Below are 12,069 nucleotides of genomic sequence, written 5' to 3'. Positions count from 1 at the left end.
CAGAATTAGTGGGTTCTATCACACAATGAGCCCAGTGTTGCTGACTCTGACACCAATATTTCCATAGGTCAGAATTGATGGAATCTTCCTGAGTGTGTTATTTATGGCATCGAATGCAAAAAGATCTTATTCACTAGCCAGAATCTAGGCTGGAGATGGATAGATAGGTTTCTATTCAGGTTCTTCATTCAGGTTTTTTTTCCCTGTTTAAAACCAACATCTTGACCAAACATAGTGACCAAAGTTAATTCAGCACTAGTGCTAATTCTGCTGCATTAGGTCCTGGGTTGGGGTGGCACCCTCTGTCAACTGCCGAGATCAGCCCAGCCCTCTGGCTGCTGGGGTCACTAAGACCTTTGCAATGTAAGGAAACTCCTCAGAGCCCCCCCCACCCCCATTTCACAAATGCTGGATATTTATGAACATTTTTCCAGTATTTCCAGGGAGGAGAAGGGTGTTTTAATTCTTCTCTCAGTCAGCTCTAGCTTCTTGTTCTGGAATCCTGTCCCCAGATTACTAGTCACCTTATGGCATTATCTTTCTGAACTTGCATTTCCGGGATGGGGGGATGCTGCCCACTTCAAGGTTGAGGAAATAGGGAGTGCTCAGGCGTGACAGAAGTGGTCACATTACTGCCCCACAAAACCTCCGGAAGATGCTCATACTATGTGCCTGATATTCAAAATCCCGGTTGTTAAAAAGTCCCCCCTTTTTCTTGCCCTCTGCAACTCACTGGCTTTTTCTCAACTAGAACCCTGCTGGCCACTTCGGTCACCCCTCACCACCTGCTTGTACTCTCCCTTCCTTTTATATGCTCCTGGCCTTTTACTCCCGGCCACTCGGAGGACATTTATTTAACAGAACAAGTTTGTTCTTGGAGTCTCACTGCCATCCAACGTGGCTTTCTCCCAGGAGTTATTTTTTTTTTCCAAAACAAAAATAAAGTTTATCAAAACAAAATGATATCCTAAAGGGTTTGGTTGAAAAAGCATTGTCCCCGCCAAGTGAAACTCTGCCTGCAGAAGTGAAATTGTTGCCACCCTTCCATACTGATCCTGCCACCAGCCTCATCTCTTGATAATCGAGTCTGGGAATCAGAACATACCCAGAACTAAATTGAACCACAGTGTGCTGAGTGTCAGGTGAATGATATAGGCAATAAGTTTTGTAGGCATTGGTGTGCCATGGGGAGACACTAACGCTTGGCTTCTCCTTGTCAGAGATTATTTACTTAATTGGAATGACAGAAACAGAAACAGTTTTCAATAATGACATCTCTGAACTGGGTTTTGTATCCTCAGGCTCTTCTACAGGCTGGGAGCAGCTCCCTCTGTCTAGAAGATACAGAGGACCCAGGGCCATCAGCTGCCTCCTGGGGGAAGTGGTAGTGGGTGCGGGGGTGGGGGTCCCAATTTTGTTCCAGTCTCATTGCCAAGGACAGAGGGATGGCTGTTTCCCTGCCTAGAGACGGAAGCAAAGGAACAATCTAACCCTGCAGTTCTAGCCCAGCTGAGCAGGGAGCTGATTTCTGAAAGTGGAAGCTATTAAAAGAGCCACTTGTGCCATAAATGGCCCCCTCTGTTAAGAACATTTTGGAAAACCAGAACTGAAAGAAGCAGAGATCTTCTCTCTGGGCTAATGCAGCCTTCAGTCTGCTTTGGAAATAAATCAGGTGTGAGCAAATATCACCTAGCATAATACTTGTTCCATAGCATTACTTGGTTAAAAATTCTTGAATGGATAAAAGATAACTGAACTCAAGATTCTATGGAATAGAGCATGATATGATTGATTGCAGCTATGGACTTAAGATTTCCCTGGGCTTCCTTCATGACTGAGATGACACTTGGCCGGCATGTGAGTGGAGAGGCCTCTTCCTGGGCTGCATAATGAACTCCCTGTTACCCCCTGTACTTCCACCCTGCACCCCCTCTTTTCAGGGCATCAGGGTGGGAGGGGGCTGGGCTTTGGCAGAGGAGCAGTAAACTCACAGACCTGATGGGAGGCAGGAGACCTAACCTCGGCCCTTCACTGAGGGCAGGAGGGCCAAAGCCTCTTCTCAGTGTCTCACTAAGATAAGGAGCAAGTTTCTCCTCAACTTTCCCCTCTGTCCCTAGGTTTAGGGTAACATGGGGTTATCCAGAGCCAGGGACAGTGCATCTGGTGGGCGACAAGCAACTATTTCTGGAAATCAGAGGCTTCTAAGCTTTCAAATGATCACTCTACAGCAGTTGCAAGTGCCTTGACCTTTGGGAGGGGAGCCCTAAAAAGGGAACAAATGGGGATGGAAGGGGCCCTAGAGAGTCCTCAGAATTGAGTCCTACCAGAGACCCACGCCCAGCAGAAATAGCTCCCTGTACACTGGCTTTCTCCAGCTGTGGCTGTAGGCAGTCAGGCACTTCCCAGCTGAGGTCACTGTCTTTCCAATCACAAATTATCCAGCACATGGAATTGCAGGGCACATGAAAGGGGAGAGGATGTATTCAAGGACACACACAGAATTCCATTTGGCTTTGCTTCTGAGACCTATTCCGTGGTGCATTTCTTCTGTGGCTGCTACTTTGCTCTTATTTTTACCCTTCTATAAAGCATGATGAAGTGAATGTGGCCCTTGAAAGAAGTAATGAGGTCGTGCTGGGCACACCATTGTGGGGCAAAGATGCCATCACCAGCCTGCTAGTGCTGGTGCCACTGTAGCTGCAGAAAGTACCTATCACTGTCCTCAAGTTTTCCCGTGTGGGATCCATGACAATTTATTCATCCTGATCCCTGAAGGAGACAGAGAGGTCAAGGAATTACTAATGGCGCCAACCATGGGAATAAGATGTATATTCCGACATCCCAGTGAAGTAATAACATTCTAGTCAATCTGCAATCAAATTTAAGACAAGCCTGCCATCAGAATTAAATAGAAAAGGGAGAGGGGAGATGGCCCATTTGGTCAGGAGAGCTTCTTGGAACTTGTATATGGTAATTGGGGTTGTGTGTCTCCCCTGGGTGACAGAGGTGACCTCCCGAGTGGTATTATGTAAAATCACTAGTTGGTGTTGTGTGGGTGGAGGTCACTATTTACACATGTGCATCCTCTTGTCTCTTCCCCGTAAGGGAATGCTGAGATATTTGTGGTAAAAAATCACCTCTTACACATCACTCATGCTTAACAGAATGTTGAACTGAATTTTGCTTATTTTGTGAGCATTTTCCACATCTATCCTGGTAGGATCCAGTGACTCATTGACCCAGAATTGAAAGTAGGGCCCAGACAGGTTGACTAGTCTAACCCTCACTGCTGATACATGTTTGCACTAAATAAAATATTTACTGAGTGGAACATACCCACCAATTAACCTAGAAATAAGAATACTTAGGAGATAAACCTCACTGTGGAAAAATGTCATAAATATTGAGAAGAGAAATCATATAGTACAATCCCCATGTATCTGTCACCCAGTTTAACAATGATAATTCATGCCCAATCTTTTGTACTCCCATTCTGGATTATTTTGAAGCAAATCCCAGATATCACGTCATTTTGTCTATAAATATTCCAGTATGATTCTCTAAAATAGTAAAACTCTTTCAAAAATAACCTTAATAGCAATATTGTACCTATAATAATTAATAACAGTTACTTACCATCAAGAAATATTCATCGAAGTTCTATTTTTTTGAAAGTATTCGAACATTTTTTGTTGGGAGAATAAGTGGGGAGAAGAGAAATCTATTTTAGCACTTAGATATGTAGATTATTTCCAGAATAGTTTAACACTTAACTAGTCAGGTGTATTAAAATGTTTTCCCTGAAGTAGAAATTTTTCCCAGCTACAGATAGCCCTCGTTTTGCCTTAATGGTGTGGGCCATGAAAATGGCCACACAAACCAATTTTAATGACCCATAGGGAAAAGTGTGATGGTCCCATGACTTTTAAAAATCAGCCAAAATATTGAAAACTATCAGTTATAAATGTAGAAGAAAATGCAAAAACATTTAAAAATATTTAATATGTTTTAATTTAAAAAGTTAGTAACACTGAGATTTAAAGTGTTTTATTTCATTGTAAAAACTAAGAGTAGTCTGAATAGTGTTTGCCTTTTTTTCAAATAACTTATGATACTGAGTAAACATCTTCTATACCACGGCAAATTGTCATATTCCCTTTAAGTTTGGTTCTACCATTTTTTTTTTTTTTTTTACCACCACTTCCTCTGGGACATATTTACCTTTTTCGTCAGAACCACTTTCCTGCTTTCTGTTGATAAGTTTGTCTTCACTAAGTTCACTTAATATTGGTAACACCAGCGGTACCAGTATTCCCATGACCAGGGATTTCCACGACTCTGCCAATGTTCTGCCCAAATTTCACTTTCAGCATCATTATTTTTCATTTCTTTGCTGCCTTTTCATTTTTGTTGGCTGATTCTTTCGACTGTCCACATTTGGTAAAGGTCAAGTGGGTGCCAAGGAGACAGCACAGCTACACGCTTTGCTGTGAGTGAATCAAATAACAGAAGCGCAGGGACCCACCACTGGCAGGATTTGGAAGAAGTAACATGGTCAGTCACTGATCATGAGCTCGTCTGCGACTTACACAGCCATCTGTGGGTGGACGGGTGAGCAGAGAGGTGCGTACTTCATGCCGTTACTCACAGTGCCTGTAACTGTGGAAACTGAAATTCGAACCGTGCTGTTAGGAGCCTGGCATTATTTGATTAAGTCATGGTCACTGAAATTTTTCCCTATGGAAACCCAGCAAATCAAGGACTGCCTGTGTACCCTAATTATCTATATTAGCCCAGACTGGCTTAATGCGGACTTCTGAGTATCACCCAATCTCAACTGCCCATCAAATAAGGAATTTTAAAGTGCACCAAATGCAAAAGAATGCACAGTTAGTGGATATTGAGGTGGTTTTCAAATTGCTGTCATTTTCCAATTAAGCTTAAAATGTATTTCAGAATGAGAGAATTTTAGAAATAGAGAAAGGACATTTAAAGACCCCCATGGTTTGATACTACAAATTATCCAGCATGTTTGTTGCGAATTATTTTTCCTGCTTCAATTTCGATTTGCTCATACAGACACCTGTGGTCAGAGCGGCACTCAGTTCCATGTTTGGTAAAGCACAGGAAGGACAAGTGTGGAACCATTCTAAGCAGTCTTCATCAAGACCGTCACAGAGGTCCTTTCCACTGGAAATCTGGAGACCCTGCTGTCCTAGACCTTATTCTTGGCCAGTATCCTTGACTGTCTGAACCAGCAGGTGCATTTTTTTGTAAGCCTTCTCTTTGCTCTTTTACCAGTTTCTGGAGCAAATTCAGTTTGCTTTCCTGGATTTGTAAATTGTAAAGACCTTAAAGCTGTAGCTGGTTTTCTCCTCTGGCAGTCTTCAGCATCAACATCCATACTTCTATTGATTATTTGTGCACATTTTGGACAAAGCTTCTAACCAGGTACAAGCTGGCCTCCAAATTCTACACTCAGGAAAGTGGCATCATCTAAGTCAATTACATGCGAATTGGGGGGGGTGTCTAGTTTTTTGTCTATATTAAATGGGCCACAGCATGTCTTCTGCAAATCCTCCAGTCTGTCAATGTAAATTTGTACATGATGAAAGCAAATTACGTTGTTCCCAGAAAGTGTCATTCCGGTTCAGAGTTGAAGTAAGAGCATAGCATTTGGTGACAATTCCTGCAAAGTCTTGAAACCTGTCTGATGAGTATAGTAGGTTTCATGGCACTCATTTGTGCTATAAAGCTGGACTCCAACTGAACATGGTTCTATCATTCTTGTTTCCATCAAATTTTCCCACTTATTTTGTTTAGAGATTTCTCTTTAGTAGGCCATGTCCTGGTCATCCTTAGCTTGGACTCTCCTCCACTTTGGTTCAAGCAGAACTCCAGTCTGCACAGGGCAGACTCGGCTCTCCTCTTTCCAGCTTGTCCTGTGGTCCACTGACTTTTTAAATGTTGCTGTATATCTCCTAAAATTGTCAGTAAAGGATGCACAACATAAATAGAGCAGATGGTGCGAAGATGGTAGTACTGTGGTGTGCTGTGGAAAGAGAGGAAGTAGAAGAGAACAAGAGGGACTGTGTACGTGGGATTGTGATTTTTGATAGAAGGGCCAGTGGCGCCATTCTAGCAGAGATCTAAGGGAGGGGAAGAAGGCAGCTATATGGAAATCTGTAGGGCGGATGCTCCAGATAGAGGACATGACCAGTACTGAGGCCTTAGGCTGGGAGTGTGGCTGTTTGGAGTTTTAGAAAAAGTGGTATAGTAGCCACTGTCTGCGGCTCAGATTTTTGACGAACGTTATGTTTCTAAAACAAGCTCATATTTGGGGTATAGATGTGGCTCATTAATTCTACAATTGTATAGTATTCCATTACATGACTATAACACAACGTAACCAATTAACATTCGGGTGGTTTCTAGTTGTTTTGCCGTTATGAATGCTGTTGCTATGAACATCTTATCTCCTAGCAAACGTGAACAAGAGATTCTCTAGAACAGTGCTACGTAGTGTAGCCTTTTTTTATTTTCTTTTTACATCCAAGAAAATGATAATTTATGTCACACATGGGGGTAACTGAGGGGACATGGCACAAACTGTACAGGCTTAGTGAAAACATCCACGGCATTTTTCATAAATTATCCCAGTACAATGCATAATCATCTCTCTCTTGTTTCCTGCTGATTTTTTTTTGTCTTCTTGTCTTCAGCCTTTCTCTGTCTTTAACAAAATTTCTAATCCCCTGATTTCTGATCACATGTAGACTGTGAAGTAGAAAGCCATCTCGACCAGTTAAAATCTGGTCTACCTGTTAAAATGTTGTCTGTGGGTATCGGCTAATACTATGCTCTTCACTGGCTGAGGGGAAAGGAACAGATGGAAACTACCCAAGTGGTTACCAGGGTGAGCGGAGCCGCCCAGTAGCATGAGAAGGAAGAGCACAAAGAAAATTGGGTTACTGTATCCCCAGTGCTGCTACAGCAGTTGTTGCAGCAACACATTCATCTTGGGAGTAGTTATTGGTTTCTGTAAAACAGTGTCATTTGTCTGTCATGTTAAGTTAATTCTGACAATTTAACTTTCACTTGTTTTGTAGGCATACTTAATGTTGGGGGGCCCAATGCAGCCACATACAAACCCATTTCCCCTCCTCCTCTCCTCCTAAGGCAAAGTCACAAAGGATCTGCCTAACCCCCACCCCCCAAGAAGTTCATGCCAAAAGACCCTAATCTGACAGGCAACCTGTGGAATGTGCCCGCTCTCTACGGCCCCATATGGAAGTGGCCTCTACCTGCTTCCCTCCCCCTGCACACGCCATCTTTGCACTACCCAGGCAGGTCACCTTCCCCACCTTTCAATAAACCTGGTCGGAGCAATGCTCTGGGCACCACCAGTTACAGCTTTCACTTAATTTATAAATTAGTTTTAGTTGTATAGCTTTAAACAAACTACACATAGAAGAATATTATACTAAAAATAATTAGTCCACACCACTTAGGAATCTTTTTTTCCCCACTCCTGCACCTATTACCTCTCTGTAGCAGTCTGTTTAGGCTGCTATAATACTGTATGTTAGACTGGGGAATTTATAAACAACAGAATATAAACCAGGCGCGGTGGCTCATGCCTGTAATCCTAACACTCTGGGAGGCAGAGGCAGTTGGATTACCTGAATTTAAGAGTTCAAGACCAGCCTGAGCAAGAGCAAGACCCCAGCTCTTCTAAAACAGGAAAACTAGCCAGGCATTGAGGTGGGCACCTGTAGTCTCAGCTATTTGGGAGGCTGAGGCAAGAGAATTGCTTGAGCCCAAGAGTGTGAGGTTGCTGTGAGCAATAATGATGCCATGGCACTCTACCCAGGGTGACAGAGTGAGACTCTATCTCAATAAATAAATAAATTAATTAATTAATATTCAGAATTCTAATGGCAGAAGTCCAAGATTAAGGTGCTAGCAGATTTGGTGTCTGGCGAGGGCTGCCCTCTGCTTCGTATCTGGTGCCCTCTTGCTGTATCCTTACATGATGGAAAAACAGGTCTTTTTATAAAAGGTTGCAAATCTCATTTATAAGGGCAAGACTGTTATGACCTAATCATCTCCTAAAGGCCTCACCTCTTAATACTATTACATCGGAGGTAAGGTTGCACATATTAATTTGGGGAGGACACAAACATTCAGACCATAGCTGTCTCCTTTTCTGCTTCCTAACAGAGCCTTGATCTTGTTTTAAATATTCCACTTCCCCTGTGCAGCCATGCATTTAGGGAAGATTGCCACGTCTACCACCCCAAGGACCTGATGGGTCTGAGCCAATTGTAGCAACCTCGCATACCCTACCAGGGATTGCTTTAAACATGAGCATGTGATTCACTTTTGCCCAACAATACCCAAGGGTTTGGTGGGGTTTTTCCAAGAAAGAGTTCTTCTCGTTTGAAAAGATGCAAGGAAGAGACCACTTCTCTGGGCGGTGCCTGTGACTCAAGGAGTAGGGCCTTGGACCCATATACCAGAGGTGGTGGGTTCAAACCCAGTCAAAAAAACCTGCAACAGCAACAACAACAAAAAAGAGACCACTTCTCTCTTGTTCCTGTAAAATAGTGTCTGGAAGTGTCACTTAAAACTGCTGCACGGGGAGCATGGGGAGAAGCTGGACTGCTGAGGGTGGAGAAGCGCAAAGGTGAAAATGATTGAGTCCTTGGTGACCCTCTTAAACTTTTTTACTCCTGGGCCCCGGAGAGCCCTATCTCCTGACTCTTGTTGCAGGAGGTGATCAGTTTCCCCTGCTGTTTGAGCCCCTGAAGATGGGTTTCCATCACTTGCAGCTGAATGTATCCTGGTCAGTACAGGGACCTGCAGGGTCTAGTGGAGGATGTGCTCCTGGCTCCCGGCCACTCCTCATGCCCGCTTCGGCTCCCACAGGCCTATTATCGCAGCACCTGCCTCAGGCCTAGCAGCCAGAGGAGTTTAACAAATGCTATTTGATAAGGGAATCCGTAGTGGATTATAAACGAAGGGACCTAACCTATGGGCCATGAGGTAGGCACATAAGGCCACTTATGTGTTACCTGTAAAGACAGAAGGGTGCTGGGTGTCTGCTTTCTCCAGCAGCACCCATCTAAAGGGAGCTGCATCTAACCATAAGTTACTAAAACACTGGAAGCCAACCGAGTAGAGGCCCAACACTGAATGGCAAACAGTCAGCATAATGAAGAGCAAATTAGAACGATTAATAGGAATGCAATCAGAAGCTCTGCAGGAACAATGGAGAATAATAGATCATAAATGAACTAGGGGATTGGCTGGATGGTTGTATTTCCAGCCCAGCAGGCGGCATGCTATATTCATGCTCCTCATCGACAATAGAGAAAATAGATGTGATTTCACAAAACAATGGACCTAACTAAGCAGGCATATTTAGTTCTCTTCAAAAAAAGCAGGAGGGAGCCACAGCTGACTGACACAATTTGATCGCTCTCCATTTCCAGCTGGAGATTTTAGAATGAAGCAAAAATGAATTTTATCTTTTTCATGTTAACTTTGCAGAACTTGCTTGTATTCTGTAAGTTGGGTGAGGATTGTATATATCTGAGGGTGCACAATTATAAGAACTGTTTAATAAGTTTCATCAAGTGATAAGCAGGTGATATTATTATTTTCCTTTCAGATAAAATATGAAAACAGGTGTACGGAAGTCCAACTTATAGGCACCACAGCTTTGCAACCACACACGAAACTCTAGCAGCTCACAGAGATAATATAATCAGATACAATGTCTTGCCCTCCACATGGGCTATGAAATCAACCCAGCCAAGAAGAAAAATCAAGCAAATGCTTCCTCTTCTCAACAGAGGGTCTTTTTTATTTAAAAATAAATGATTTAAGTAAGGTAGTCTTGGATAGAGTCTAGGACTTGCAGATAAGACGTTGGCTGGGAACCCGGTTGAGGACTGAGTCCTACAGTGTGGTAAAGATCATTTCCCCGGCTCTGATTGGCTCCCCGCATGCTGGGAAGAGGCAGGGTCCTGGCCTTGCCATGGAGCAGTTCTGGCTAGCTGCACCAGAGGAGAAGTACCATGCTGGTCAGCATTCTGGGCCCTGGAAGATGTCACTTGAAAATTTCACCCCATGACTCACTGCTTTTGATAGTTGTCCAGGTGTTTGGAAAAATGTACCTAACCGTGGTTGGCAAAGAGCATTATGATTGAGACACTAGGATCTGGTACCACCAGCCTGAGCTTGTGGCTTCACCACTGACCAGCTGTGCGACTGTAGACCAGTTGCTTAAATCCCCTGAGCTTTAAACAGCTATCTGTAAACAGATTACTAATAATACCTCTTGTAATACACACAGGCTGGGGGCTGAAACCTGGGGGTTGTTGTGAGGATTAAATGAGTCGATACCTACACAGCACTTATGATAATGTTTAATGTGTACTTATAACATCACATGTAAAGCCTTAACTCTGTTTTATGGCACATGCAAAAAGTGTTTTAGTTTAGGAGTATCAGATTCACGCAGTATCCACCCTGTCAGGGCTGTGGGCATCACTGCACAGGAGATGATGTGAGGGATGTTTGTGGCCACCATCCCCTTTAGGATCTATTATTTTACTGCCTAGAGAAAAAGTGAGACAAACCAACACAGAAAATGCCAACTTATGGTTATTGATTAGGAAATTGTGTCACTGCAAGTTATAGAAGCAAGTATAGAAGCTAAGACTGGCTGTTAATCTAGGAATCTCAACGTGGGCAGCTGGAACCCTAGCAGCTGCTTTCAGAGGGGCCTCAGGGACTGAGTCTCATTTTGTTTCTTTCCCTGTCTTTAGTTGACTGGATTTCCTCTCTTTACTTTTCACCTCATGGTCACAAAGTAGCTGCTGTTCTTCCAGTAGTCACAGTTGCATTCCAGGTAGTCAGAAAGAAGAAGTAAACAAGATAAAAAGGAAGTGCTTTTTTCTATAGCAGTGTTGTCTTTCTCTTTTCTTTCTTCTTTTTTTGTTATGAGAGAACGTCTCTAGGGATTTTACCCTATATATCACAGCTGGGATTATAGAACATGCTCCCATCCCCCCACTCTCAGATACTTCGCTGCAAAATGGATTATTTTGTCTTTCAGTGTCTGGAGTAGAGAAAGTCAAGAGGGAAGAGTGTTATCAATGACGTATGGGTATCTAATGCACAGGATTGTATGACAATGCTGCAGAGGAACATACTTGCCTCATTCCAAGTTCCTCAAGGAACATACTTGCCTCATTTTAAAGTAACTGACACATTTTTTGGTCTTTTTCCAGGATGAACTTTATTGTTGGAAATGGTTTTTGTCCTGGGAAAAGGGCCAATTGTGTTGTCTTTGGGAGCCCAGCATGGAAGCTGAAATGAAAAATATTTCCACTTGTAATTTTATTCCACAGTGAAAGGTTTAGGCTTAAAATACAAATTCCCTTGAAATAGACAACATATAAACTTAAATTCTGACATAACAGAAGAATTTCTAGAATAGAAAATGTCCTAAGACAGGTATTTAGTGAAGGGATCTGCGATAAGAGGGGGTGTGAGGAGGTAGCTTGGCCCCAACTGCAAAATCTACCCCTCCATAATTTTACCCCACCATGACGTTCTTCTAAGCTCAGCACTAATGTGGATTTATTCTAGGAAATTAAAGATGGTCACTTCCCATAAAAATGGATGAAAAACAACAGAAGCCCTTTGTTCAAGCCTTGAGGGTAGCCCTGGAATATGGAACAACTGGGGCCCTGCTGCTGTGCTGGCCAGCACAGGCTGGGCCTGAAACCTCCTCTGCTTGCTCTCCCCTGCCTCCCACGTCAACCCTGGGGGCTAGAAGCTTCTGTCCTATGGGGCTTGCACCATTAGTGAGCACAGCTTTTACGTGCAGGTGCAGCAGAGAGTTCTGAAGAATTTTTCCCAACTGTTTTTCACAGTAGCCACTTTTATTGCCAGTACATGGACATAGTGGTGAAGTGGTGAGTGCTTTGCTTGTTTCCTTGGGAGTCACACGTCCAAGGGGGATGGGTTGTGGCAGGGTCTGGAACTCACAGG

The 12,069-nt window shown here is 43.3% G+C and overlaps 1 pseudogene; it reads right to left on the bottom strand.

Annotated features, from left to right (window-relative positions):
- Positions 1–5,019: 5,019 nt before the first annotated feature.
- LOC100948399 lies at positions 5,020–5,797 on the bottom strand (annotated as a pseudogene).
- Between the last annotated feature and the right edge of the window lie 6,272 nt (positions 5,798–12,069).

The sequence above is a fragment of the Otolemur garnettii genome, unplaced genomic scaffold, assembly GCF_000181295.1.
Source record: "Otolemur garnettii isolate 467f Iridium unplaced genomic scaffold, OtoGar3 scaffold00026, whole genome shotgun sequence".
Lineage (NCBI taxonomy): Eukaryota > Metazoa > Chordata > Mammalia > Primates > Galagidae > Otolemur > Otolemur garnettii.
This window is presented reverse-complemented; position numbering and strand designations above follow the sequence as displayed.